General features: G+C 54.5%; 2 non-coding genes and 1 pseudogene across 2 annotated transcripts; all 3 read left to right on the forward strand.

Moving 5' to 3' along the window:
• Positions 1-4799: 4799 nt before the first annotated feature.
• On the forward strand, positions 4800-6708 carry LOC124774283. Its single transcript, XR_007015271.1, has one exon. It is a non-coding gene; the product is annotated as a small subunit ribosomal RNA (ribosomal RNA).
• Positions 6709-7059: 351 nt separating this feature from the next.
• On the forward strand, positions 7060-7214 carry LOC124774439. Its single transcript, XR_007015298.1, has one exon. It is a non-coding gene; the product is annotated as a 5.8S ribosomal RNA (ribosomal RNA).
• Positions 7215-7402: 188 nt separating this feature from the next.
• Positions 7403-7500, forward strand: part of LOC124774297 — a 4223-nt pseudogene continuing 4125 nt past the window's right edge.

Raw genomic sequence — 7500 nt, forward strand, 5'->3', positions numbered from 1 at the left:
TGAGACGCCAAGCCGACTAAGACAGCGATGGCGCCACAGTGCCCGCCTTTCGACGCCACCCACAAAGCCTGCAGCCTCTGTCGACCATAGCACCCATTCTCCAGTGGCTCTGCCGCACGAAGCCGTGGACCGGCAATGACTCCACCCGCACCCGTTCGTGGACCACCCCAACCGCCAAACGCGCACCTCCAGCGGATGAACGGCGGACGTTTCCCGCACTCGTAAAGTGCAATCCACCCCTATAACTTGCGTTTCATGAAGAGTTATTTCCAATATGCGACATTCCCGCTGTCCCTATACATGAGCCGCGACCTGTACCACTTACGAGCGAGAGACGCGATCGCGTTGCTCACTGTACGGCGTCCGATACCGAGCCATCAGCATGTCGGTCCCCATGCGCGTTGCACTCGCACTCGCACTCGCAAAAACGTGGGGCAAATATATTACGCGGAAGAGTTATAACAGACCGAGCCCCACTGCATGGGGGGAGTCTTTGTCACTAATGTACACAGATAGAACATTGTGGACTGGAACCAGATTACCCGTACACACGGCGCTGATTAGTAATCAATGCAGAGCCATCAAACTACAGAAAATATATACAACTGTCCGTATACATGCTGAAAGAGTCTGCCCACAATGGGAACCACACGTCAGCCAGACACTCTGATCACGCACCACTCTCTGCTTCTAACAGGCGCACATACAATATGTAAGCACCAGCATGGAACAACATCCAGTGCATCCTCTCCGCCACATTACACAATCCACACTATCACAACCAGACCAGGAGGTCCATGCGGAAAATAGAATATCCCACCCTTTCGACATCCACCATTGCGCAGATAAGGCACCAACACCCACACATGTCCTATACAACGGTGCACCCAACATCACAATAGTACCTCCTGTCACAGCGCACAAACAATGACATGAGTCAAAGACACAGGTCTGACACAAGCATAGAATTGGAGCGCCGCCTCTAATAAGCCAAAGGTGCATCCTGACGTGACAAATCTCATCATGTCACAAGCATTCACTTACTATAATCACTATCAACGAACCTGCCGCCCCGCCCCCCCCCCCCCCCCCACACCTTTCCTTACAACAACGTGTAACCTAACCTAACCCATGTTGTACCTTAACCTAACCCATGTTGTACCTTAACCTAACCCATGTTGTGCCTTAACCTAACCCATGTTGTGCCTTAACCTAACCCATGTTGTCCCCTAACCTAACCCAAGTTGTCCCCTAACCTAACCCATGTTGTCCCTTAACCTAACCCATGTTGTGCCTTAACCTAACCCATGTTGTGCCTTAACCTAACCCATGTTGTCCCCTAACCTAACCCATGTTGTCCCCTAACCTAACCCATGTTGTGCCTTAACCTAACCCATGTTGTCCCCTAACCTAACCCATGTTGTGCCTTAACCTAACCCATGTTGTCCCCTAACCTAACCCATGTTGTCCCCTAACCTAACCCATGTTGTCCCCTAACCTAACCCATGTTGTGCCTTAACCTAACCCATGTTGTGCCTTAACCTAACCCATGTTGTCCCCTAACCTAACCCAAGTTGTCCCCTAACCTAACCCATGTTGTCCCCTAACCTAACCCATGTTGTGCCTTAACCTAACCCATGTTGTGCCTTAACCTAACCCATGTTGTGCCTTAACCTAACCCATGTTGTCCCCTAACCTAACCCATGTTGTCCCCTAACCTAACCCATGTTGTGCCTTAACCTAACCCATGTTGTCCCCTAACCTAACCCATGTTGTGCCTTAACCTAACCCATGTTGTCCCCTAACCTAACCCATGTTGTCCCCTAACCTAACCCATGTTGTCCCCTAACCTAACCCATGTTGTGCCTTAACCTAACCCATGTTGTGCCTTAACCTAACCCATGTTGTCCCCTAACCTAACCCATGTTGTCCCCTAACCTAACCCATGTTGTCCCCTAACCTAACCCATGTTGTCCCCTAACCTAACCCATGTTGTCCCCTAACCTAACCCATGTTGTCCCCTAACCTAACCCATGTTGTCCCCTAACCTAACCCATGTTGTCCCCTAACCTAACCCATGTTGTCCCCTAACCTAACCCATGTTGTCCCCTAACCTAACCCATGTTGTGCCCTAACCTAACCCATGTTGTGCCCTAACCTAACCCATGTTGTGCCCTAACCTAACCCATGTTGTGCCTTAACCTAACCCATGTTGTCCCCTAACCTAACCCATGTTGTCCCCTAACCTAACCCATGTTGTCCCCTAACCTAACCCATGTTGTCCCCTAACCTAACCCATGTTGTCCCCTAACCTAACCCATGTTGTGCCTTAACCTAACCCATGTTGTCCCCTAACCTAACCCATGTTGTCCCCTAACCTAACCCATGTTGTCCCCTAACCTAACCCATGTTGTCCCCTAACCTAACCCATGTTGTCCCCTAACCTAACCCATGTTGTCCCCTAACCTAACCCATGTTGTCCCCTAACCTAACCCATGTTGTCCCCTAACCTAACCCATGTTGTGCCCTAACCTAACCCATGTTGTCCCCTAACCTAACCCATGTTGTGCCTTAACCTAACCCATGTTGTGCCTTAACCTAACCCATGTTGTCCCCTAACCTAACCCATGTTGTCCCCTAACCTAACCCATGTTGTGCCTTAACCTAACCCATGTTGTGCCGTAACCTAACCCATGTTGTGCCTTAACCTAACCCATGTTGTGCCTTAACCTAACCCATGTTGTGCCTTAACCTAACCCATGTTGTGCCTTAACCTAACCCATGTTGTGCCTTAACCTAACCCACGTTGTCCCCTAACGTAACCCACGTTGTCCCCTAACGTAACCCACGTTGTCCCCTAACGTAACCCACGTTGTCCCCTAACGTAACCCACGTTGTCCCCTAACGTAACCCACGTTGTCCCCTAACGTAACCCACGTTGTCCCCTAACGTAACCCACGTTGTCGCCTATCGTAACCCACGTTGTCGCCTAAACCTGCTCTGTAATTGTTATACGACTCGTTCAATTAGTGTAGTGTTGCCCACCCGCAACCCTCGCAATATAGTTCGCTACTCGCACTGCCCGCTCCCCTGTGTATCGCTTCATGTTAAACACCTTGCAAGTCTTGCTGACTTTCCACATGCTCCTGCTGTACACTGTAATGTGGATGGCAGCAGGGCGTACATGCCGCCCCCCCCCCCCCCCCCACCTCTCCCCACGTCCCCCACCTTGCCCCCTGCCTTCGCAAGGTGGTTGGTGACAAGTTTGCATGTTCAATGCCCTTCGCATGCGACGTACGCAGGCTACGTTGTGGTGCGGCCTGTGTCAACTGTCCGCTGATGTCGTACGCGTGAACCACAATCTGTACTGCACATTCGTCCTTATGTACTGAATGATACATCGTGGCACATGTGTGACCGTACAACGACTGCGCCCAAAAACGGCGGACCATACAGTGCAAATATTGTGCACGCAGCTACGTGTCGTCTCCCTATGAGAGCTGGATTGCAGTGTGGTACGCCATAGAGACGTGTGGGAGGAACGGACGCCGTGGATGGCGATCAGCATGAGCTGTCTGTTGATGTATTCGGACCTAGTCGTCTCTCCTCACACACCGTGATGGCATGGTGCAGCGCGTTCCATATCTGCGACATGCTACAGAAGCCGGTTGACAGTCGTTCGAGCAATGGACATCGCATACGTACGGGGGCCACCTTCCACGTATTGTCTAGGCGTGCACATTTTGTTGCGTGTATGTGGGCAGACGTAGTGTGGCGTGACACCTGACACAGGCATGCAATAATGGTTGAAGTTGCAAATGGCGATGGACGCCTACGTTTTCTGGTGAAGTTACGCAAATGAAGAAATGGTAACCCGTTGTGGTGCGGTTGTTCTCGCTAGGGGTGAATCGGTGATGGCGACGATAGGTTGAGGTACTAACCGGTTGTTCCAGCGATACCCACCATGCCGACGAAACTGAACGGCATCTGGGTGTGAAGCGATACGCGGCGGTGGCTGGGTGGGACCGTCCCCGGCCGGTGAGGGGGCGCCTCCCGGCGTGCTGGCCGCGCGGTGCGTGGGCGCACGCGCTACAGCCGGCTGGTGGGGGCGGCCAGTGGCAGGCGCGCCGGCCGACGGACGCGGCAGGCGTCGCAGCTGCGCGCCGGCGCACCCTGCGCGCGGCGCCGTGCGGCCAAAGTAGGTCCTCGCGGGCCCGGTGCGAAGCGCGGTGGACATCTGCAGTGTGCTGGTCCGATTGAGGACTGTGTGCGTTGAGGATGCGCCGCCGCCCGGCGCTCGGCGCCGCGACGCCGTCTGCTGCTCGGTCGCCCCAGCGGTTCTCGCTGGTGGTTTGTATCGCAGCTGTGCGGATGTGTTGGCGTGTGCGCTGTGCTGGGAGAGTTCGCTTCGGCACCCAAGTGGGGCTTTTGTCCTTCTGTGGCGCTGGCGTTGGAGCTGCCGGTCACCGTAGGTGGCGCGTGTTGTCTCCCGCCGGCAATGCCACGACAGCACGCTCCCGGGCCTCTGTCGGCAGCGGCAAGCTCAGTTGGGAGCACGGGTGGTCGCACCGAAAGCGTCTACTCGCCTAACTCCGGGCGATTGCGCCTCTCTCGAACCCGACCAAGTACTTGGGACGGCGCTGCGCGCCGCCGGGACCTGAGAGGGTTTCGAGGTGTATTGTGCAGGGGAGCTCAGCCTCCTCCTGTTTGCAGAATGATTGAGCGGACGCTTGCGTGTTCGCGCGGGCCCCCGGGACACACTCCCGGGCGGCCGGCTGCTCAGCTCTAGTTGACGCAGCTCCCTGGTTGATCCTGCCAGTAGTCATATGCTTGTCTCAAAGATTAAGCCATGCATGTCTCAGTACAAGCCGCATTAAGGTGAAACCGCGAATGGCTCATTAAATCAGTTATGGTTCCTTAGATCGTACCCACGTTACTTGGATAACTGTGGTAATTCTAGAGCTAATACATGCAAACAGAGTCCCGACCAGAGATGGAAGGGACGCTTTTATTAGATCAAAACCAATCGGTCGGCTCGTCCGGTCCGTTTGCCTTGGTGACTCTGAATAACTTTGGGCTGATCGCACGGTCCTCGTACCGGCGACGCATCTTTCAAATGTCTGCCTTATCAACTGTCGATGGTAAGGTTCTGCGCCTACCATGGTTGTAACGGGTAACGGGGAATCAGGGTTCGATTCCGGAGAGGGAGCCTGAGAAACGGCTACCACATCCAAGGAAGGCAGCAGGCGCGCAAATTACCCACTCCCGGCACGGGGAGGTAGTGACGAAAAATAACGATACGGGACTCATCCGAGGCCCCGTAATCGGAATGAGTACACTTTAAATCCTTTAACGAGTATCTATTGGAGGGCAAGTCTGGTGCCAGCAGCCGCGGTAATTCCAGCTCCAATAGCGTATATTAAAGTTGTTGCGGTTAAAAAGCTCGTAGTTGGATTTGTGTCCCACGCTGTTGGTTCACCGCCCGTCGGTGTTTAACTGGCATGTATCGTGGGACGTCCTGCCGGTGGGGCGAGCCGAAGGCGTGCGACCGCCCCGTGCGTGCTCGTGCGTCCCGAGGCGGACCCCGTTGAAATCCTACCAGGGTGCTCTTTATTGAGTGTCTCGGTGGGCCGGCACGTTTACTTTGAACAAATTAGAGTGCTTAAAGCAGGCAAGCCCGCCTGAATACTGTGTGCATGGAATAATGGAATAGGACCTCGGTTCTATTTTGTTGGTTTTCGGAACCCGAGGTAATGATTAATAGGGACAGGCGGGGGCATTCGTATTGCGACGTTAGAGGTGAAATTCTTGGATCGTCGCAAGACGAACAGAAGCGAAAGCATTTGCCAAGTATGTTTTCATTAATCAAGAACGAAAGTTAGAGGTTCGAAGGCGATCAGATACCGCCCTAGTTCTAACCATAAACGATGCCAGCCAGCGATCCGCCGCAGTTCCTCCGATGACTCGGCGGGCAGCCTCCGGGAAACCAAAGCTTTTGGGTTCCGGGGGAAGTATGGTTGCAAAGCTGAAACTTAAAGGAATTGACGGAAGGGCACCACCAGGAGTGGAGCCTGCGGCTTAATTTGACTCAACACGGGAAACCTCACCAGGCCCGGACACCGGAAGGATTGACAGATTGATAGCTCTTTCTTGATTCGGTGGGTGGTGGTGCATGGCCGTTCTTAGTTGGTGGAGCGATTTGTCTGGTTAATTCCGATAACGAACGAGACTCTAGCCTGCTAACTAGTCGCGTGACATCCTTCGTGCTGTCAGCGATTACTTTTCTTCTTAGAGGGACAGGCGGCTTCTAGCCGCACGAGATTGAGCAATAACAGGTCTGTGATGCCCTTAGATGTTCTGGGCCGCACGCGCGCTACACTGAAGGAATCAGCGTGTCTTCCTAGCCGAAAGGTCGGGGTAACCCGCTGAACCTCCTTCGTGCTAGGGATTGGGGCTTGCAATTGTTCCCCATGAACGAGGAATTCCCAGTAAGCGCGAGTCATAAGCTCGCGTTGATTACGTCCCTGCCCTTTGTACACACCGCCCGTCGCTACTACCGATTGAATGATTTAGTGAGGTCTTCGGACTGGTACGCGGCATTGACTCTGTCGTTGCCGATGCTACCGGAAAGATGACCAAACTTGATCATTTAGAGGAAGTAAAAGTCGTAACAAGGTTTCCGTAGGTGAACCTGCGGAAGGATCATTACCGACTAGACTGCATGTCTTTCGATGTGCGTGTCGTGTCGCGCAACACGCTACCTGTACGGCTCGCAGTAGCCGTGCGCCGCGTGCGGAACCACGCGTGCCTCTCAAACTAGCGGCAATGTTGTGTGGTACGAGCGCTGAAGCGCTGGAGCGGCTGGCCTGCGGCACCTGGCGCCTGGCGCCGGTTTTGAATGACTTTCGCCCGAGTGCCTGTCCGCTCCGGTGTGGAGCCGTACGACGCCCGTCGGCCGTGAGGCCGTTGGACACAGAACGCTGGAACAGGGGCCGCCACACGCCTCACTCCCGCCTATGCGACCGTCTCGAAAGAGACGGCGGAAACTTGAGAAAAGATCACCCAGGACGGTGGATCACTCGGCTCGTGGGTCGATGAAGAACGCAGCAAATTGCGCGTCGACATGTGAACTGCAGGACACATGAACATCGACGTTTCGAACGCACATTGCGGTCCATGGATTCCGTTCCCGGGCCACGTCTGGCTGAGGGTCGGCTACGTATACTGAAGCGCGCGGCGTTTGCCCCGCTTCGCAGACCTGGGAGTGTCGCGGCCGCCTGTGGGGCCGGCCGCGTCTCCTCAAACGTGCGATGCGCGCCCGTCGCCTGGCGGTTCGCATACCGGTACTTTCTCGGTAGCGTGCACAGCCGGCTGGCGGTGTGGCGTGCGACACCTCGTACAACGACCTCAGAGCAGGCGAGACTACCCGCTGAATTTAAGCATATTACTAAGCGGAGGAAAAGAAACTAACAAGGATTCCCCCAGTAGCGGCGAGCGAAC

Source organism: Schistocerca piceifrons, unplaced genomic scaffold (assembly GCF_021461385.2).
Source record: "Schistocerca piceifrons isolate TAMUIC-IGC-003096 unplaced genomic scaffold, iqSchPice1.1 HiC_scaffold_961, whole genome shotgun sequence".
Taxonomy (NCBI): Eukaryota; Metazoa; Arthropoda; class Insecta; order Orthoptera; family Acrididae; genus Schistocerca; species Schistocerca piceifrons.